The 20,800-nt window shown below is 40.8% G+C and overlaps 10 non-coding genes across 10 annotated transcripts; all 10 read right to left on the reverse strand.

Annotated features, from left to right (window-relative positions):
* Window positions 1-328: 328 nt before the first annotated feature.
* Window positions 329-400, reverse strand: TRNAE-CUC (transfer RNA glutamic acid (anticodon CUC)). The gene has a single exon. It is a non-coding gene; the product is annotated as a tRNA-Glu (tRNA).
* A 1,123-nt stretch (window positions 401-1,523) lies between these two features.
* TRNAE-CUC (transfer RNA glutamic acid (anticodon CUC)) lies at window positions 1,524-1,595 on the reverse strand. The gene has a single exon. It is a non-coding gene; the product is annotated as a tRNA-Glu (tRNA).
* Window positions 1,596-3,317: 1,722 nt separating this feature from the next.
* TRNAE-CUC (transfer RNA glutamic acid (anticodon CUC)) lies at window positions 3,318-3,389 on the reverse strand. Its single transcript has one exon. It is a non-coding gene; the product is annotated as a tRNA-Glu (tRNA).
* Window positions 3,390-6,307: 2,918 nt separating this feature from the next.
* TRNAE-CUC (transfer RNA glutamic acid (anticodon CUC)) lies at window positions 6,308-6,379 on the reverse strand. The gene has a single exon. It is a non-coding gene; the product is annotated as a tRNA-Glu (tRNA).
* Window positions 6,380-6,904: 525 nt separating this feature from the next.
* On the reverse strand, window positions 6,905-6,976 carry TRNAE-CUC (transfer RNA glutamic acid (anticodon CUC)). The gene has a single exon. It is a non-coding gene; the product is annotated as a tRNA-Glu (tRNA).
* Window positions 6,977-8,101: 1,125 nt separating this feature from the next.
* TRNAE-CUC (transfer RNA glutamic acid (anticodon CUC)) lies at window positions 8,102-8,173 on the reverse strand. The gene has a single exon. It is a non-coding gene; the product is annotated as a tRNA-Glu (tRNA).
* Window positions 8,174-9,297: 1,124 nt separating this feature from the next.
* Window positions 9,298-9,369, reverse strand: TRNAE-CUC (transfer RNA glutamic acid (anticodon CUC)). The gene has a single exon. It is a non-coding gene; the product is annotated as a tRNA-Glu (tRNA).
* Window positions 9,370-10,480: 1,111 nt separating this feature from the next.
* TRNAE-CUC (transfer RNA glutamic acid (anticodon CUC)) lies at window positions 10,481-10,552 on the reverse strand. The gene has a single exon. It is a non-coding gene; the product is annotated as a tRNA-Glu (tRNA).
* Window positions 10,553-13,176: 2,624 nt separating this feature from the next.
* On the reverse strand, window positions 13,177-13,248 carry TRNAE-CUC (transfer RNA glutamic acid (anticodon CUC)). Its single transcript has one exon. It is a non-coding gene; the product is annotated as a tRNA-Glu (tRNA).
* A 7,464-nt stretch (window positions 13,249-20,712) lies between these two features.
* TRNAE-CUC (transfer RNA glutamic acid (anticodon CUC)) lies at window positions 20,713-20,784 on the reverse strand. Its single transcript has one exon. It is a non-coding gene; the product is annotated as a tRNA-Glu (tRNA).
* Between the last annotated feature and the right edge of the window lie 16 nt (window positions 20,785-20,800).

Genomic DNA, 20,800 nt, shown 5'->3' on the forward strand with positions numbered 1-20,800 from the left:
ATTTTGAGGAGCTAGACGTTGAGAGTCCCTGGCTCCATGATAAATTGTTCTGGTGCTAAAGAAAGAAGACATTAATGACTCAGATATCAAATATGGTCTAATTGGTTCTGATGAAAAAAATACTTTTGTACAAGAGCACAAGTCTTTTAGTAGCTAACTGAAAAATATTCACTAAGAAAGGAAGATAGCTGACTCTTTGTTATCAATTTCCATTGTCTGTTTTGACAACTCACTGTTGCTCAAGTATTAGAAATGATGCGCTGAACTGAAAGTGCATCATTTCTTTGAAAGGTTGGTGTTTTGGCAAAAATATTCAGAGGACCTCACTTTCCCTGACCGGGAATCGAACCCGGGCCGCGGCGGTGAGAGCGCCGAATCCTAGCCACTAGACCACCAGGGAGGGATGGTTTAGTTTGACACTCCATGAAAGAAAAGGAAGTTTCCTGAATGAAGTCCAAAGCAATGGAATGTGAGGGAGTGCGCTACTAGGAATCAGTTTTAGAAGGAAGGAGAGTAAAAATGGTTGTGCATAGCAGTCTTAAATTACACCACACAGCAGCTTTACCTGATGGATGTATAGTACTGGCACGAAAAAATTATTTTGAGGAGCTAGACGTTGAGAGTCCCTGGCTCCATGATAAATTGTTCTGGTGCTAAAGAAAGAAGACATTAATGACTCAGATATCAAATATGGTCTAATTGGTTCTGATGAAAAAAATACTTTTGTACAAGAGCACGTCTTTTAGTAGCTAACTGAAAAATATTCACTAAGAAAGGAAGATAGCTGACTCTTTGTTATCAATTTCCATTGTCTGTTTTGACAACTCACTGTTGCTCAAGTATTAGAAATGATGCGCTGAACTGAAAGTGCATCATTTCTTTGAAAGGTTGGTGTTTTTGGCAAAAATATTCCGAGGACCTCACTTTCCCTGACCGGGAATCGACCCCGGGCCGCGGCGGTGAGAGCGCCGAATCCTAGCCACTAGACCACCAGGGAGGGATGGTTTTGTTTGACACTCCATGAAAGAAAAGGAAGTTTCCTGAATGAAGTCCAAAGCAATGGAATGTGAGGGAGTGGGCTACTAGGAATCAGTTTTAGAAGGAAGGAGAGTAAAAATGGTTGTGCATAGCAGTCTTAAATTACACCACACAGCAGCTTTACCTGATGGATGTATAGTACTGGCACGAAAAAATTATTTTGAGGAGCTAGACGTTGAGAGTCCCTGGCTCCATGATAAATTGTTCTGGTGCTAAAGAAAGAAGACATTAATGACTCAGATATCAAATATGGTCTAATTGGTTCTGATGAAAAAAATACTTTTGTACAAGAGCACAAGTCTTTTAGTAGCTAACTGAAAAATATTCACTAAGAAAGGAAGATAGCTGACTCTTTGTTATCAATTTCCATTGTCTGTTTTGACAACTCACTGTTGCTCAAGTATTAGAAATGATGCGCTGAACTGAAAGTGCATCATTTCTTTGAAAGGTTGGTGTTTTGGCAAAAATATTCAGAGGACCTCACTTTCCCTGACCGGGAATCGAACCCGGGCCGCGGCGGTGAGAGCGCCGAATCCTAGCCACTAGACCACCAGGGAGGGATGGTTTAGTTTGACACTCCATGAAAGAAAAGGAAGTTTCCTGAATGAAGTCCAAAGCAATGGAATGTGAGGGAGTGCGCTACTAGGAATCAGTTTTAGAAGGAAGGAGAGTAAAAATGGTTGTGCATAGCAGTCTTAAATTACACCACACAGCAGCTTTACCTGATGGATGTATAGTACTGGCACGAAAAAATTATTTTGAGGAGCTAGACGTTGAGAGTCCCTGGCTCCATGATAAATTGTTCTGGTGCTAAAGAAAGAAGACATTAATGACTCAGATATCAAATATGGTCTAATTGGTTCTGATGAAAAAAATACTTTTGTACAAGAGCACGTCTTTTAGTAGCTAACTGAAAAATATTCACTAAGAAAGGAAGATAGCTGACTCTTTGTTATCAATTTCCATTGTCTGTTTTGACAACTCACTGTTGCTCAAGTATTAGAAATGATGCGCTGAACTGAAAGTGCATCATTTCTTTGAAAGGTTGGTGTTTTTGGCAAAAATATTCCGAGGACCTCACTTTCCCTGACCGGGAATCGACCCCGGGCCGCGGCGGTGAGAGCGCCGAATCCTAGCCACTAGACCACCAGGGAGGGATGGTTTTGTTTGACACTCCATGAAAGAAAAGGAAGTTTCCTGAATGAAGTCCAAAGCAATGGAATGTGAGGGAGTGGGCTACTAGGAATCAGTTTTAGAAGGAAGGAGAGTAAAAATGGTTGTGCATAGCAGTCTTAAATTACACCACACAGCAGCTTTACCTGATGGATGTATAGTACTGGCACAAAAAAATTATTTTGAGGAGCTAGACGTTGAGAGTCCCTGGCTCCATGATAAATTGTTCTGGTGCTAAAGAAAGAAGACATTAATGACTCAGATATCAAATATGGTCTAATTGGTTCTGATGAAAAAAATACTTTTGTACAAGAGCACAAGTCTTTTAGTAGCTAACTGAAAAATATTCACTAAGAAAGGAAGATAGCTGACTCTTTGTTATCAATTTCCATTGTCTGTTTTGACAACTCACTGTTGCTCAAGTATTAGAAATGATGCGCTGAACTGAAAGTGCATCATTTCTTTGAAAGGTTGGTGTTTTTGGCAAAAATATTCCGAGGACCTCACTTTCCCTGACCGGGAATCGACCCCGGGCCGCGGCGGTGAGAGCGCCGAATCCTAGCCACTAGACCACCAGGGAGGGATGGTTTTGTTTGACACTCCATGAAAGAAAAGGAAGTTTCCTGAATGAAGTCCAAAGCAATGGAATGTGAGGGAGTGGGCTACTAGGAATCAGTTTTAGAAGGAAGGAGAGTAAAAATGGTTGTGCATAGCAGTCTTAAATTACACCACACAGCAGCTTTACCTGATGGATGTATAGTACTGGCACGAAAAAATTATTTTGAGGAGCTAGACGTTGAGAGTCCCTGGCTCCATGATAAATTGTTCTGGTGCTAAAGAAAGAAGACATTAATGACTCAGATATCAAATATGGTCTAATTGGTTCTGATGAAAAAAATACTTTTGTACAAGAGCACAAGTCTTTTAGTAGCTAACTGAAAAATATTCACTAAGAAAGGAAGATAGCTGACTCTTTGTTATCAATTTCCATTGTCTGTTTTGACAACTCACTGTTGCTCAAGTATTAGAAATGATGCGCTGAACTGAAAGTGCATCATTTCTTTGAAAGGTTGGTGTTTTGGCAAAAATATTCAGAGGACCTCACTTTCCCTGACCGGGAATCGAACCCGGGCCGCGGCGGTGAGAGCGCCGAATCCTAGCCACTAGACCACCAGGGAGGGATGGTTTAGTTTGACACTCCATGAAAGAAAAGGAAGTTTCCTGAATGAAGTCCAAAGCAATGGAATGTGAGGGAGTGCGCTACTAGGAATCAGTTTTAGAAGGAAGGAGAGTAAAAATGGTTGTGCATAGCAGTCTTAAATTACACCACACAGCAGCTTTACCTGATGGATGTATAGTACTGGCACGAAAAAATTATTTTGAGGAGCTAGACGTTGAGAGTCCCTGGCTCCATGATAAATTGTTCTGGTGCTAAAGAAAGAAGACATTAATGACTCAGATATCAAATATGGTCTAATTGGTTCTGATGAAAAAAATACTTTTGTACAAGAGCACGTCTTTTAGTAGCTAACTGAAAAATATTCACTAAGAAAGGAAGATAGCTGACTCTTTGTTATCAATTTCCATTGTCTGTTTTGACAACTCACTGTTGCTCAAGTATTAGAAATGATGCGCTGAACTGAAAGTGCATCATTTCTTTGAAAGGTTGGTGTTTTTGGCAAAAATATTCCGAGGACCTCACTTTCCCTGACCGGGAATCGACCCCGGGCCGCGGCGGTGAGAGCGCCGAATCCTAGCCACTAGACCACCAGGGAGGGATGGTTTTGTTTGACACTCCATGAAAGAAAAGGAAGTTTCCTGAATGAAGTCCAAAGCAATGGAATGTGAGGGAGTGGGCTACTAGGAATCAGTTTTAGAAGGAAGGAGAGTAAAAATGGTTGTGCATAGCAGTCTTAAATTACACCACACAGCAGCTTTACCTGATGGATGTATAGTACTGGCACGAAAAAATTATTTTGAGGAGCTAGACGTTGAGAGTCCCTGGCTCCATGATAAATTGTTCTGGTGCTAAAGAAAGAAGACATTAATGACTCAGATATCAAATATGGTCTAATTGGTTCTGATGAAAAAAATACTTTTGTACAAGAGCACAAGTCTTTTAGTAGCTAACTGAAAAATATTCACTAAGAAAGGAAGATAGCTGACTCTTTGTTATCAATTTCCATTGTCTGTTTTGACAACTCACTGTTGCTCAAGTATTAGAAATGATGCGCTGAACTGAAAGTGCATCATTTCTTTGAAAGGTTGGTGTTTTGGCAAAAATATTCCGAGGACCTCACTTTCCCTGACCGGGAATCGACCCCGGGCCGCGGCGGTGAGAGCGCCGAATCCTAGCCACTAGACCACCAGGGAGGGATGGTTTTGTTTGACACTCCATGAAAGAAAAGGAAGTTTCCTGAATGAAGTCCAAAGCAATGGAATGTGAGGGAGTGGGCTACTAGGAATCAGTTTTAGAAGGAAGGAGAGTAAAAATGGTTGTGCATAGCAGTCTTAAATTACACCACACAGCAGCTTTACCTGATGGATGTATAGTACTGGCACGAAAAAATTATTTTGAGGAGCTAGACGTTGAGAGTCCCTGGCTCCATGATAAATTGTTCTGGTGCTAAAGAAAGAAGACATTAATGACTCAGATATCAAATATGGTCTAATTGGTTCTGATGAAAAAAATACTTTTGTACAAGAGCACAAGTCTTTTAGTAGCTAACTGAAAAATATTCACTAAGAAAGGAAGATAGCTGACTCTTTGTTATCAATTTCCATTGTCTGTTTTGACAACTCACTGTTGCTCAAGTATTAGAAATGATGCGCTGAACTGAAAGTGCATCATTTCTTTGAAAGGTTGGTGTTTTTGGCAAAAATATTCCGAGGACCTCACTTTCCCTGACCGGGAATCGACCCCGGGCCGCGGCGGTGAGAGCGCCGAATCCTAGCCACTAGACCACCAGGGAGGGATGGTTTTGTTTGACACTCCATGAAAGAAAAGGAAGTTTCCTGAATGAAGTCCAAAGCAATGGAATGTGAGGGAGTGGGCTACTAGGAATCAGTTTTAGAAGGAAGGAGAGTAAAAATGGTTGTGCATAGCAGTCTTAAATTACACCACACAGCAGCTTTACCTGATGGATGTATAGTACTGGCACGAAAAAATTATTTTGAGGAGCTAGACGTTGAGAGTCCCTGGCTCCATGATAAATTGTTCTGGTGCTAAAGAAAGAAGACATTAATGACTCAGATATCAAATATGGTCTAATTGGTTCTGATGAAAAAAATACTTTTGTACAAGAGCACAAGTCTTTTAGTAGCTAACTGAAAAATATTCACTAAGAAAGGAAGATAGCTGACTCTTTGTTATCAATTTCCATTGTCTGTTTTGACAACTCACTGTTGCTCAAGTATTAGAAATGATGCGCTGAACTGAAAGTGCATCATTTCTTTGAAAGGTTGGTGTTTTGGCAAAAATATTCCGAGGACCTCACTTTCCCTGACCGGGAATCGACCCCGGGCCGCGGCGGTGAGAGCGCCGAATCCTAGCCACTAGACCACCAGGGAGGGATGGTTTTGTTTGACACTCCATGAAAGAAAAGGAAGTTTCCTGAATGAAGTCCAAAGCAATGGAATGTGAGGGAGTGGGCTACTAGGAATCAGTTTTAGAAGGAAGGAGAGTAAAAATGGTTGTGCATAGCAGTCTTAAATTACACCACACAGCAGCTTTACCTGATGGATGTATAGTACTGGCACGAAAAAATTATTTTGAGGAGCTAGACGTTGAGAGTCCCTGGCTCCATGATAAATTGTTCTGGTGCTAAAGAAAGAAGACATTAATGACTCAGATATCAAATATGGTCTAATTGGTTCTGATGAAAAAAATACTTTTGTACAAGAGCACAAGTCTTTTAGTAGCTAACTGAAAAATATTCACTAAGAAAGGAAGATAGCTGACTCTTTGTTATCAATTTCCATTGTCTGTTTTGACAACTCACTGTTGCTCAAGTATTAGAAATGATGCGCTGAACTGAAAGTGCATCATTTCTTTGAAAGGTTGGTGTTTTGGCAAAAATATTCAGAGGACCTCACTTTCCCTGACCGGGAATCGAACCCGGGCCGCGGCGGTGAGAGCGCCGAATCCTAGCCACTAGACCACCAGGGAGGGATGGTTTAGTTTGACACTCCATGAAAGAAAAGGAAGTTTCCTGAATGAAGTCCAAAGCAATGGAATGTGAGGGAGTGCGCTACTAGGAATCAGTTTTAGAAGGAAGGAGAGTAAAAATGGTTGTGCATAGCAGTCTTAAATTACACCACACAGCAGCTTTACCTGATGGATGTATAGTACTGGCACGAAAAAATTATTTTGAGGAGCTAGATGTTGAGAGTCCCTGGCTCCATGATAAATTGTTCTGGTGCTAAAGAAAGAAGACATTAATGACTCAGATATCAAATATGGTCTAATTGGTTCTGATGAAAAAAATACTTTTGTACAAGAGCACGTCTTTTAGTAGCTAACTGAAAAATATTCACTAAGAAAGGAAGATAGCTGACTCTTTGTTATCAATTTCCATTGTCTGTTTTGACAACTCACTGTTGCTCAAGTATTAGAAATGATGCGCTGAACTGAAAGTGCATCATTTCTTTGAAAGGTTGGTGTTTTTGGCAAAAACATTCCGTGGACCTCACTTTCCCTGACCGGGAATCGAACCCGGGCCGCGGCGGTGAGAGCACCGAATCCTAGCCTCTAGACCACCAGGGAGGGATGGTTTAGTTTGACACTCCATGAAAGAAAAGGAAGTTTCCTGAATGAAGTCCAAAGCAATGGAATGTGAGGGAGTGGGCTACTAGGAATCAGTTTTAGAAGGAAGGAGAGTAAAAATGGTTGTGCATAGCAGTCTTAAATTACACCACACAGCAGCTTTACCTGATGGATGTATAGTACTGGCACGAAAAAATTATTTTGAGGAGCTAGACGTTGAGAGTCCCTGGCTCCATGATAAATTGTTCTGGTGCTAAAGAAAGAAGACATTAATGACTCAGATATCAAATATGGTCTAATTGGTTCTGATGAAAAAAATACTTTTGTACAAGAGCACAAGTCTTTTAGTAGCTAACTGAAAAATATTCACTAAGAAAGGAAGATAGCTGACTCTTTGTTATCAATTTCCATTGTCTGTTTTGACAACTCACTGTTGCTCAAGTATTAGAAATGATGCGCTGAACTGAAAGTGCATCATTTCTTTGAAAGGTTGGTGTTTTTGGCAAAAATATTCAGAGGACCTCACTTTCCCTGACCGGGAATCGACCCCGGGCCGCGGCGGTGAGAGCGCCGAATCCTAGCCACTAGACCACCAGGGAGGGATGGTTTTGTTTGACACTCCATGAAAGAAAAGGAAGTTTCCTGAATGAAGTCCAAAGCAATGGAATGTGAGGGAGTGGGCTACTAGGAATCAGTTTTAGAAGGAAGGAGAGTAAAAATGGTTGTGCATAGCAGTCTTAAATTACACCACACAGCAGCTTTACCTGATGGATGTATAGTACTGGCACGAAAAAATTATTTTGAGGAGCTAGACGTTGAGAGTCCCTGGCTCCATGATAAATTGTTCTGGTGCTAAAGAAAGAAGACATTAATGACTCAGATATCAAATATGGTCTAATTGGTTCTGATGAAAAAAATACTTTTGTACAAGAGCACAAGTCTTTTAGTAGCTAACTGAAAAATATTCACTAAGAAAGGAAGATAGCTGACTCTTTGTTATCAATTTCCATTGTCTGTTTTGACAACTCACTGTTGCTCAAGTATTAGAAATGATGCGCTGAACTGAAAGTGCATCATTTCTTTGAAAGGTTGGTGTTTTGGCAAAAATATTCAGAGGACCTCACTTTCCCTGACCGGGAATCGAACCCGGGCCGCGGCGGTGAGAGCGCCGAATCCTAGCCACTAGACCACCAGGGAGGGATGGTTTAGTTTGACACTCCATGAAAGAAAAGGAAGTTTCCTGAATGAAGTCCAAAGCAATGGAATGTGAGGGAGTGCGCTACTAGGAATCAGTTTTAGAAGGAAGGAGAGTAAAAATGGTTGTGCATAGCAGTCTTAAATTACACCACACAGCAGCTTTACCTGATGGATGTATAGTACTGGCACGAAAAAATTATTTTGAGGAGCTAGACGTTGAGAGTCCCTGGCTCCATGATAAATTGTTCTGGTGCTAAAGAAAGAAGACATTAATGACTCAGATATCAAATATGGTCTAATTGGTTCTGATGAAAAAAATACTTTTGTACAAGAGCACAAGTCTTTTAGTAGCTAACTGAAAAATATTCACTAAGAAAGGAAGATAGCTGACTCTTTGTTATCAATTTCCATTGTCTGTTTTGACAACTCACTGTTGCTCAAGTATTAGAAATGATGCGCTGAACTGAAAGTGCATCATTTCTTTGAAAGGTTGGTGTTTTTGGCAAAAATATTCAGAGGACCTCACTTTCCCTGACCGGGAATCGACCCCGGGCCGCGGCGGTGAGAGCGCCGAATCCTAGCCACTAGACCACCAGGGAGGGATGGTTTTGTTTGACACTCCATGAAAGAAAAGGAAGTTTCCTGAATGAAGTCCAAAGCAATGGAATGTGAGGGAGTGCGCTACTAGGAATCAGTTTTAGAAGGAAGGAGAGTAAAAATGGTTGTGCATAGCAGTCTTAAATTACACCACACAGCAGCTTTACCTGATGGATGTATAGTACTGGCACGAAAAAATTATTTTGAGGAGCTAGACGTTGAGAGTCCCTGGCTCCATGATAAATTGTTCTGGTGCTAAAGAAAGAAGACATTAATGACTCAGATATCAAATATGGTCTAATTGGTTCTGATGAAAAAAATACTTTTGTACAAGAGCACGTCTTTTAGTAGCTAACTGAAAAATATTCACTAAGAAAGGAAGATAGCTGACTCTTTGTTATCAATTTCCATTGTCTGTTTTGACAACTCACTGTTGCTCAAGTATTAGAAATGATGCGCTGAACTGAAAGTGCATCATTTCTTTGAAAGGTTGGTGTTTTTGGCAAAAATATTCAGAGGACCTCACTTTCCCTGACCGGGAATCGAACCCGGGCCGCGGCGGTGAGAGCGCCGAATCCTAGCCACTAGACCACCAGGGAGGGATGGCTTAGTTTGACACTCCATGAAAGAAAAGGAAGTTTCCTGAATGAAGTCCAAAGCAATGGAATGTGAGGGAGTGCGCTACTAGGAATCAGTTTTAGAAGGAAGGAGAGTAAAAATGGTTGTGCATAGCAGTCTTAAATTACACCACACAGCAGCTTTACCTGATGGATGTATAGTACTGGCACGAAAAAATTATTTTGAGGAGCTAGACGTTGAGAGTCCCTGGCTCCATGATAAATTGTTCTGGTGCTAAAGAAAGAAGACATTAATGACTCAGATATCAAATATGGTCTAATTGGTTCTGATGAAAAAAATACTTTTGTACAAGAGCACAAGTCTTTTAGTAGCTAACTGAAAAATATTCACTAAGAAAGGAAGATAGCTGACTCTTTGTTATCAATTTCCATTGTCTGTTTTGACAACTCACTGTTGCTCAAGTATTAGAAATGATGCGCTGAACTGAAAGTGCATCATTTCTTTGAAAGGTTGGTGTTTTTGGCAAAAATATTCAGAGGACCTCACTTTCCCTGACCGGGAATCGAACCCGGGCCGCGGCGGTGAGAGCGCCGAATCCTAGCCACTAGACCACCAGTTTGACACTCCATGAAAGAAAAGGAAGTTTCCTGAATGAAGTCCAAAGCAATGGAATGTGAGGGAGTGCGCTACTAGGAATCAGTTTTAGAAGGAAGGAGAGTAAAAATGGTTGTGCATAGCAGTCTTAAATTACACCACACAGCAGCTTTACCTGATGGATGTATAGTACTGGCACGAAAAAATTATTTTGAGGAGCTAGACGTTGAGAGTCCCTGGCTCCATGATAAATTGTTCTGGTGCTAAAGAAAGAAGACATTAATGACTCAGATATCAAATATGGTCTAATTGGTTCTGATGAAAAAAATACTTTTGTACAAGAGCACAAGTCTTTTAGTAGCTAACTGAAAAATATTCACTAAGAAAGGAAGATAGCTGACTCTTTGTTATCAATTTCCATTGTCTGTTTTGACATCTCACTGTTGCTCAAGTATTAGAAATGATGCGCTGAACTGAAAGTGCATCATTTCTTTGAAAGGTTGGTGTTTTTGGCAAAAACATTCCGAGGACCTCATTTTCCCTGACCGGGAATCGAACCCGGGCCGCGGCGGTGAGAGCGCCGAATCCTAGCCACTAGACCACCAGGGAGGAATGGTTTAGTTTGACACTCCATGAAAGAAAAGGAAGTTTCCTGAATGAAGTCCAAAGCAATGGAATGTGAGGGAGTGGGCTACTAGGAATCAGTTTTAGAAGAAAGGAGAGTAAAAATGGTTGTGCACAGCAGTCTTAAATTACACCACACAGCAGCTTTACCTGATGGATGTATAGTACTGGCACGAAAAAATTATTTTGAGGAGCTAGACGTTGAGAGTACCTGGCTCCATGATAAATTGTTCTGGTGCTAAAGAAAGAAGACATTAATGATTCAGATATCAAATAAGGTCTAATTGGTTCTGATGAAAAAAATACTTTTGTACAAGAGCACAAGTCTTTTAGTAGCTAACTGAAAAATATTCACTAAGAAAGGAAGATAGCTGACTCTTTGTTATCAATTTCCATTGTCTGTTTTGACAACTCACTGTTGCTCAAGTATTAGAAATAATGCGCTGAACTGAAAGTGCATCATTTCTTTGAAAGGTTGGTGTTTTTGGCAAAAATATTCCAAGGACCTCACTTTCCCTGACCGGGAATCGAACCCGGGCCGCGGCGGTGAGAGCGCCGAATCCTAGCCAGTAGACCACCAGGGAGGGATGGTTTAGTTTGACACTCCATGTCAAAAAAAATACTTTTGTACAAGAGCACAAGTCTTTTAGTAGCTAACTGAAAAATATTCACTAAGAAAGGAAGATAGCTGACTCTTTGTTTTCAATTTCCATTGCCTGTTTTGACATCTCACTGTTGCTCAATTATTAGAAATGATGCGCTGAACTGAAAGTGCATCATTTCTTTGAAAGGTTGGTGTTTTTGGCAAAAATATTCAGAGGACCTCTCTTTCACTGACCGGGAATCGAACCCGGGCCGCGGCGGTGAGAGCGCCGAATCCTAGCCTCTAGACCAACAGGGAGGGATGGTTTAGTTTGACACTCCATGAAAGAAAAGGAAGTTTCCTGAATGAAGTCCAAAGCAATGGAATGTGAGGGAGTGCGCTACTAGGAATCAGTTTTAGAAGGAAGGAGAGTAAAAATGGTTGTGCATAGCAGTCTTAAATTACACCACACAGCAGCTTTACCTGATGGATGTATAGTACTGGCACGAAAAAATTATTTTGAGGAGCTAGACGTTGAGAGTCCCTGGCTCCATGATAAATTGTTCTGGTGCTAAAGAAAGAAGACATTAATGACTCAGATATCAAATATGGTCTAATTGGTTCTGATGAAAAAAATACTTTTGTACAAGAGCACAAGTCTTTTAGTAGCTAACTGAAAAATATTCACTAAGAAAGGAAGATAGCTGACTCTTTGTTATCAATTTCCATTGTCTGTTTTGACAACTCACTGTTGCTCAAGTATTAGAAATGATGCGCTGAACTGAAAGTGCATCATTTCTTTGAAAGGTTGGTGTTTTTGGCAAAAATATTCAGAGGACCTCACTTTCCCTTACCGGGAATCGAACCCGGGCCGCGGCGGTGAGAGCGCCGAATCCTAGCCACTAGACCACCAGTTTGACACTCCATGAAAGAAAAGGAAGTTTCCTGAATGAAGTCCAAAGCAATGGAATGTGAGGGAGTGCGCTACTAGGAATCAGTTTTAGAAGGAAGGAGAGTAAAAATGGTTGTGCATAGCAGTCTTAAATTACACCACACAGCAGCTTTACCTGATGGATGTATAGTACTGGCACGAAAAAATTATTTTGAGGAGCTAGACGTTGAGAGTCCCTGGCTCCATGATAAATTGTTCTGGTGCTAAAGAAAGAAGACATTAATGACTCAGATATCAAATATGGTCTAATTGGTTCTGATGAAAAAAATACTTTTGTACAAGAGCACGTCTTTTAGTAGCTAACTGAAAAATATTCACTAAGAAAGGAAGATAGCTGACTCTTTGTTATCAATTTCCATTGTCTGTTTTGACAACTCACTGTTGCTCAAGTATTAGAAATGATGCGCTGAACTGAAAGTGCATCATTTCTTTGAAAGGTTGGTGTTTTTGGCAAAAATATTCCGAGGACCTCACTTTCCCTGACCGGGAATCGACCCCGGGCCGCGGCGGTGAGAGCGCCGAATCCTAGCCACTAGACCACCAGGGAGGGATGGTTTTGTTTGACACTCCATGAAAGAAAAGGAAGTTTCCTGAATGAAGTCCAAAGCAATGGAATGTGAGGGAGTGGGCTACTAGGAATCAGTTTTAGAAGGAAGGAGAGTAAAAATGGTTGTGCATAGCAGTCTTAAATTACACCACACAGCAGCTTTACCTGATGGATGTATAGTACTGGCACGAAAAAATTATTTTGAGGAGCTAGACGTTGAGAGTCCCTGGCTCCATGATAAATTGTTCTGGTGCTAAAGAAAGAAGACATTAATGACTCAGATATCAAATATGGTCTAATTGGTTCTGATGAAAAAAATACTTTTGTACAAGAGCACAAGTCTTTTAGTAGCTAACTGAAAAATATTCACTAAGAAAGGAAGATAGCTGACTCTTTGTTATCAATTTCCATTGTCTGTTTTGACAACTCACTGTTGCTCAAGTATTAGAAATGATGCGCTGAACTGAAAGTGCATCATTTCTTTGAAAGGTTGGTGTTTTTGGCAAAAATATTCCGAGGACCTCAGTTTCCCTGACCGGGAATCAAACCCGGGCCGCGGCGGTGAGAGCGCCGAATCCTAGCCACTAGACCACCAGGGAGGGATGGTTTAGTTTGACACTCCATGAAAGAAAAGGAAGTTTCCTGAATGAAGTCCAAAGCAATGGAATGTGAGGGAGTGGGCTACTAGGAATCAGTTTTAGAATGAAGGAGAGTAAAAATGGTTGTGCATAGCAGTCTTAAATTACACCACACAGCAGCTTTACCTGATGGATGTATAGTACTGGCACAAAAAAATTATTTTGAGGAGCTAGACGTTGAGAGTCCCTGGCTCCATGATAAATTGTTCTGGTGCTAAAGAAAGAAGACATTAATGATTCAGATATCAAATATGGTCTAATTGGTTCTGATGAAAAAAATACTTTTGTACAAGAGCACAAGTCTTTTATTAGCTAACTGAAAAATATTCACTAAGAAAGGAAGATAGCTGACTCTCTGTTATCAATTTCCATTGTCTGTTTTGACATCTCACTGTTGCTCAAGTATTAGAAATGATGCGCTGAACTGAAAGTGCATCATTTCTTTGAAAGGTTTGTTTTTTTGGCAAAAATATTCCAAGGACCTCACTTTCCCAGCCAGGGAATCGAACCCAGGCCGCGGCGGTGAGAGCGCCGAATCCTAGCCAGTAGACCACCAGGGAGGGATGGTTTAGTTTGACACTCCATGTCAAAAAAAATACTTTTGTACAAGAGCACAAGTCTTTTAGTAGCTAACTGAAAAATATTCACTAAGAAAGGAAGATAGCTGACTCTTTGTTATCAATTTCCATTGTCTGTTTTGACAACTCACTGTTGCTCAAGTATTAGAAATGATGCGCTGAACTGAAAGTGCATCATTTCTTTGAAAGGTTGGTGTTTTTGGCAAAAATATTCCGAGGACCTCACTTTCCCTGACCAGGAATCGAACCCAGGCTGCAGCGGTGAGAGCACCGAATCCTAGCCACTAGACCACCTGGGAGGGATGGTTTAGTTTGACACTCCATGAAAGAAAAGGAAGTTTCCTGAATGAAGTCCAAAGCAATGGAATGTGAGGGAGTGGGCTACTAGGAATCAGTTTTAGAAGGAAGGAGAGTAAAAATGGTTGTGCATAGCAGTCTTAAATTACACCACACAGCAGCTTTACCTGATGGATGTATAGTACTGGCACGAAAAAATTATTTTGAGGAGCTAGACGTTGAGAGTCCCTGGCTCCATGATAAATTGTTCTGGTGCTAAAGAAAGAAGACATTAATGACTCAGATATCAAATATGGTCTAATTGGTTCTGATGAAAAAAATACTTTTGTACAAGAGCACAAGTCTTTTAGTAGCTAACTGAAAAATATTCACTAAGAAAGGAAGATAGCTGACTCTTTGTTATCAATTTCCATTGTCTGTTTTGACAACTCACTGTTGCTCAACTATTAGAAAGGATGCGCTGAACTGAAAGTGCATCATTTCTTTGAAAGGTTGGTGTTTTTGGCAAAAATATTCCGAGGACCTCACTTTCCCTGACCGGGAATCGACCCCGGGCCGTGGCGGTGAGAGCGCCGAATCCTAGCCACTAGACCACCAGGGAGGGATGGTTTTGTTTGACACTCCATGAAAGAAAAGGTAGTTTCCTGAATGAAGTCCAAAGCAATGGAATGTGAGGGAGTGGGCTACTAGGAATCAGTTTTAGAATGAAGGAGAGTAAAAATGGTTGTGCATAGCAGTCTTAAATTACACCACACAGCAGCTTTACCTGATGGATGTATAGTACTGGCACAAAAAAATTATTTTGAGGAGCTAGACGTTGAGAGTCCCTGGCTCCATGATAAATTGTTCTGGTGCTAAAGAAAGAAGACATTAATGATTCAGATATCAAATATGGTCTAATTGGTTCTGATGAAAAAAATACTTTTGTACAAGAGCACAAGTCTTTTAGTAGCTAACTGAAAAATATTCACTAAGAAAGGAAGATAGCTGACTCTCTGTTATCAATTTCCATTGTCTGTTTTGACATCTCACTGTTGCTCAAGTATTAGAAATGATGCGCTGAACTGAAAGTGCATCATTTCTTTGAAAGGTTTGTTTTTTTGGCAAAAATATTCCAAGGACCTCACTTTCCCAGCCAGGGAATCGAACCCAGGCCGCGGCGGTGAGAGCGCCGAATCCTAGCCAGTAGACCACCAGGGAGGGATGGTTTAGTTTGACACTCCATGTCAAAAAAAATACTTTTGTACAAGAGCACAAGTCTTTTAGTAGCTAACTGAAAAATATTCACTAAGAAAGGAAGATAGCTGACTCTTTGTTATCAATTTCCATTGTCTGTTTTGACAACTCACTGTTGCTCAAGTATTAGAAATGATGCGCTGAACTGAAAGTGCATCATTTCTTTGAAAGGTTGGTGTTTTTGGCAAAAATATTCCGAGGACCTCACTTTCCCTGACCAGGAATCGAACCCAGGCTGCAGCGGTGAGAGCACCGAATCCTAGCCACTAGACCACCTGGGACGGATGGTTTAGTTTGACACTCCATGAAAGAAAAGGAAGTTTCCTGAATGAAGTCCAAAGCAATGGAATGTGAGGGAGTGGGCTACTAGGAATCAGTTTTAGAAGGAAGGAGAGTAAAAATGGTTGTGCATAGCAGTCTTAAATTACACCACACAGCAGCTTTACCTGATGGATGTATAGTACTGGCACAAAAAAATTATTTTGAGGAGCTAGACGTTGAGAGTCCCTGGCTCCATGATAAATTGTTCTGGTGCTAAAGAAAGAAGACATTAATGACTCAGATATCAAATATGGTCTAATTGGTTCTGATGAAAAAAATACTTTTGTACAAGAGCACAAGTCTTTTAGTAGCTAACTGAAAAATATTCACTAAGAAAGGAAGATAGCTGACTCTTTGTTATCAATTTCCATTGTCTGTTTTGACAACTCACTGTTGCTCAACTATTAGAAATGATGCGCTGAACTGAAAGTGCATCATTTCTTTGAAAGGTTGGTGTTTTTGGCAAAAATATTCCGAGGACCTCACTTTCCCTGACCGGGAATCGACCCCGGGCCGCGGCGGTGAGAGCGCCGAATCCTAGCCACTAGACCACCAGGGAGGGATGGTTTTGTTTGACACTCCATGAAAGAAAAGGAAGTTTCCTGAATGAAGTCCAAAGCAATGGAATGTGAGGGAGTGGGCTACTAGGAATCAGTTTTAGAAGGAAGGAGAGTAAAAATGGTTGTGCATAGCAGTCTTAAATTACACCACACAGCAGCTTTACCTGATGGATGTATAGTACTGGCACGAAAAAATTATTTTGAGGAGCTAGACGTTGAGAGTCCCTGGCTCCATGATAAATTGTTCTGGTGCTAAAGAAAGAAGACATTAATGACTCAGATATCAAATATGGTCTAATTGGTTCTGATGAAAAAAATACTTTTGTACAAGAGCACAAGTCTTTTAGTAGCTAACTGAAAAATATTCACTAAGAAAGGAAGATAGCTGACTCTTTGTTATCAATTTCCATTGTCTGTTTTGACAACTCACTGTTGCTCAAGTATTAGAAATGATGCGCTGAACTGAAAGTGCATCATTTCTTTGAAAGGTTGGTGTTTTTGGCAAAAATATTCCGAGGACCTCAGTTTCCCTGACTGGGAATCAAACCCGGGCCGCGGTGGTGAGAGCGCCGAATCCTAGCCACTAGACCACCAGGGAGGGATGGTTTAGTTTGACACTCCATGAAAGAAAAGGAAGTTTCCTGAATGAAGTCCAAAGCAATGGAATGTGAGGGAGTGGGCTACTAGGAATCAGTTTTAGAATGAAGGAGAGTAAAAATGGTTGTGCATAGCAGTCTTAAATTACACCACACAGCAGCTTTACCTGATGGATGTATAGTACTGGCACAAAAAAATTATTTTGAGGAGCTAGACGTTGAGAGTCCCTGGCTCCATGATAAATTGTTCTGGTGCTAAAGAAAGAAGACATTAATGATTCAGATATCAAATATGGTCTAATTGGTTCTGATGAAAAAAATACTTTTGTACAAGAGCACAAGTCTTTTAGTAGCTAACTGAAAAATATTCACTAAGAAAGGAAGATAGCTGACTCTCTGTTATCAATTTCCATTGTCTGTTTTGACATCTCACTGTTGCTCAAGTATTAGAAATGATGCGCTGAACTGAAAGTGCATCATTTCTTTGAAAGGTTTGTTTTTTTGGCAAAAATATTCCAAGGACCTCACTTTCCCAGCCAGGGAATCGAACCCAGGCCGCGGCGGTGAAAGCGCCGAATCCTAGCCAGTAGACCACCAGGGAGGGATGGTTTAGTTTGACACTCCATGTCAAAAAAAATACTTTTGTACAAGAGCACAAGTCTTTTAGTAGCTAACTGAAAAATATTCACTAAGAAAGGAAGATAGCTGACTCTTTGTTATCAATTTCCATTGTCTGTTTTGACAACTCACTGTTGCTCAAGTATTAGAAATGATGCGCTGAACTGAAAGTGCATCATTTCTTTGAAAGGTTGGTGTTTTTGGCAAAAATATTCCGAGGACCTCACTTTCCCTGACCAGGAATCGAACCCAGGCTGCAGCGGTGAGAGCACAGAATCCTAGCTACTAGACCACCTGGGAGGGATGGTTTAGTTTGACACTCCATGAAAGAAAAGGAAGTTTCCTGAATGAAGTCCAAAGCAATGGAATGTGAGGGAGTGGGCTACTAGGAATCAGTTTTAGAAGGAAGGAGAGTAAAAATGGTTGTGCATAGCAGTCTTAAATTACACCACACAGCAGCTTTACCTGATGGATGTATAGTACTGGCACGAAAAAATTATTTTGAGGAGCTAGACGTTGAGAGTCCCTGGCTCCATGATAAATTGTTCTGGTGCTAAAGAAAGAAGACATTAATGACTCAGATATCAAATATGGTCTAATTGGTTCTGATGAAAAAAATACTTTTGTACAAGAGCACGTCTTTTAGTAGCTAACTGAAAAATATTCACTAAGAAAGGAAGATAGCTGACTCTTTGTTATCAATTTCCATTGTCTGTTTTGACAACTCACTGTTGCTCAACTATTAGAAATGATGCGCTGAACTGAAAGTGCATCATTTCTTTGAAAGGTTGGTGTTTTTGACAAAAATATTCCGAGGACCTCACTTTCCCTGACCGGGAATCGACCCCGGGCCGCGGCAGTGAGAGCGCCGAATCCTAGCCACTAGACCACCAGGGAGGGATTGTTTTGTTTGACACTCCATGAAAGAAAAGGAAGTTTCCTGAATGAAGTCCAAAGCAATGGAATGTGAGGGAGTGGGCTACTAGGAATCAGTTTTAGAAGGAAGGAGAGTAAAAATGGTTGTGCATAGCAGTCTTAAATTACACCACACAGCAGCTTTAACTGATGGATGTATAGTACTGGCACGAAAAAATTATTTTGAGGAGCTAGACGTTGAGAGTCCCTGGCTCCATGATAAATTGTTCTGGTGCTAAAGAAAGAAGACATTAATGACTCAGATATCAAATATGGTCTAATTGGTTCTGATGAAAAAAATACTTTTGTACAAGAGCACAAGTCTTTTAGTAGCTAACTGAAAAATATTCACTAAGAAAGGAAGATAGCTGACTCTTTGTTATCAATTTCCATTGTCTGTTTTGACAACTCACTGTTGCTCAAGTATTAGAAATGATGCGCTGAACTGAAAGTGCATCATTTCTTTGAAAGGTTGGTGTTTTTGGCAAAAATATTCCGAGGACCTCACTTTCCCTGACCGGGAATCGACCCCGGGCCGCGGCGGTGAGAGCGCCGAATCCTAGCCACTAGACCACCAGGGAGGGATGGTTTTGTTTGACACTCCATGAAAGAAAAGGAAGTTTCCTGAATGAAGTCCAAAGCAATGGAATGTGAGGGAGTGGGCTACTAGGAATCAGTTTTAGAAGGAAGGAGAGTAAAAATGGTTGTGCATAGCAGTCTTAAATTACACCACACAGCAGCTTTACCTGATGGATGTATAGTACTGGCACGAAAAAATTATTTTGAGGAGCTAGACGTTGAGAGTCCCTGGCTCCATGATAAATTGTTCTGGTGCTAAAGAAAGAAGACATTAATGACTCAGATATCAAATATGGTCTAATTGGTTCTGATGAAAAAAATACTTTTGTACAAGAGCACGTCTTTTAGTAGCTAACTGAAAAATATTCACTAAGAAAGGAAGATAGCTGACTCTTTGTTATCAATTTCCATTGTCTGTTTTGACAACTCACTGTTGCTCAACTATTAGAAATGATGCGCTGAACTGAAAGTGCATCATTTCTTTGAAAGGTTGGTGTTTTTGACAAAAATATTCCGAGGACCTCACTTTCCCTGACCGGGAATCGACCCCGGGCCGCGGCAGTGAGAGCGCCGAATCCTAGCCACTAGACCACCAGGGAGGGATTGTTTTGTTTGACACTCCATGAAAGAAAAGGAAGTTTCCTGAATGAAGTCCAAAGCAATGGAATGTGAGGGAGTGGGCTACTAGGAATCAGTTTTAGAAGGAAGGAGAGTAAAAATGGTTGTGCATAGCAGTCTTAAATTACACCACACAGCAGCTTTAACTGATGGATGTATAGTACTGGCACGAAAAAATTATTTTGAGGAGCTAGACGTTGAGAGTCCCTGGCTCCATGATAAATTGTTCTGGTGCTAAAGAAAGAAGACATTAATGACTCAGATATCAAATATGGTCTAATTGGTTCTGATGAAAAAAATACTTTTGTACAAGAGCACAAGTCTTTTAGTAGCTAACTGAAAAATATTCACTAAGAAAGGAAGATAGCTGACTCTTTGTTATCAATTTCCATTGTCTGTTTTGACAACTCACTGTTGCTCAAGTATTAGAAATGATGCGCTGAACTGAAAGTGCATCATTTCTTTGAAAGGTTGGTGTTTTTGGCAAAAATATTCCGAGGACCTCACTTTCCCTGACCGGGAATCGACCCCGGGCCGCGGCGGTGAGAGCGCCGAATCCTAGCCACTAGACCACCAGGGAGGGATGGTTTTGTTTGACACTCCATGAAAGAAAAGGAAGTTTCCTGAATGAAGTCCAAAGCAATGGAATGTGAGGGAGTGGGCTACTAGGAATCAGTTTTAGAAGGAAGGAGAGTAAAAATGGTTGTGCATAGCAGTCTTAAATTACACCACACAGCAGCTTTACCTGATGGATGTATAGTACTGGCACGAAAAAATTATTTTGAGGAGCTAGACGTTGAGAGTCCCTGGCTCCATGATAAATTGTTCTGGTGCTAAAGAAAGAAGACATTAATGACTCAGATATCAAATATGGTCTAATTGGTTCTGATGAAAAAAATACTTTTGTACAAGAGCACAAGTCTTTTAGTAGCTAATTGAAAAATATTCACTAAGAAAGGAAGATAGCTGACTCTTTGTTATCAATTTCCATTGTCTGTTTTGACAACTCACTGTTGCTCAAGTATTAGAAATGATGCGCTGAACTGAAAGTGCATCATTTCTTTGAAAGGTTGGTGTTTTTGGCAAAAACATTCCGAGGACCTCACTTTCCCTGACCGGGAATCGAACCCGGGCCGCGGCGGTGAGAGCGCCGAATCCTAGCCACTAGACCACCAGGGAGGGATGGTTTAGTTTG

The sequence above is a fragment of the Taudactylus pleione genome, unplaced genomic scaffold (assembly GCF_031769625.1).
Source record: "Taudactylus pleione unplaced genomic scaffold, aTauple2 ptg001386l, whole genome shotgun sequence".
In the NCBI taxonomy this organism is placed as follows: Eukaryota; Metazoa; Chordata; class Amphibia; order Anura; family Myobatrachidae; genus Taudactylus; species Taudactylus pleione.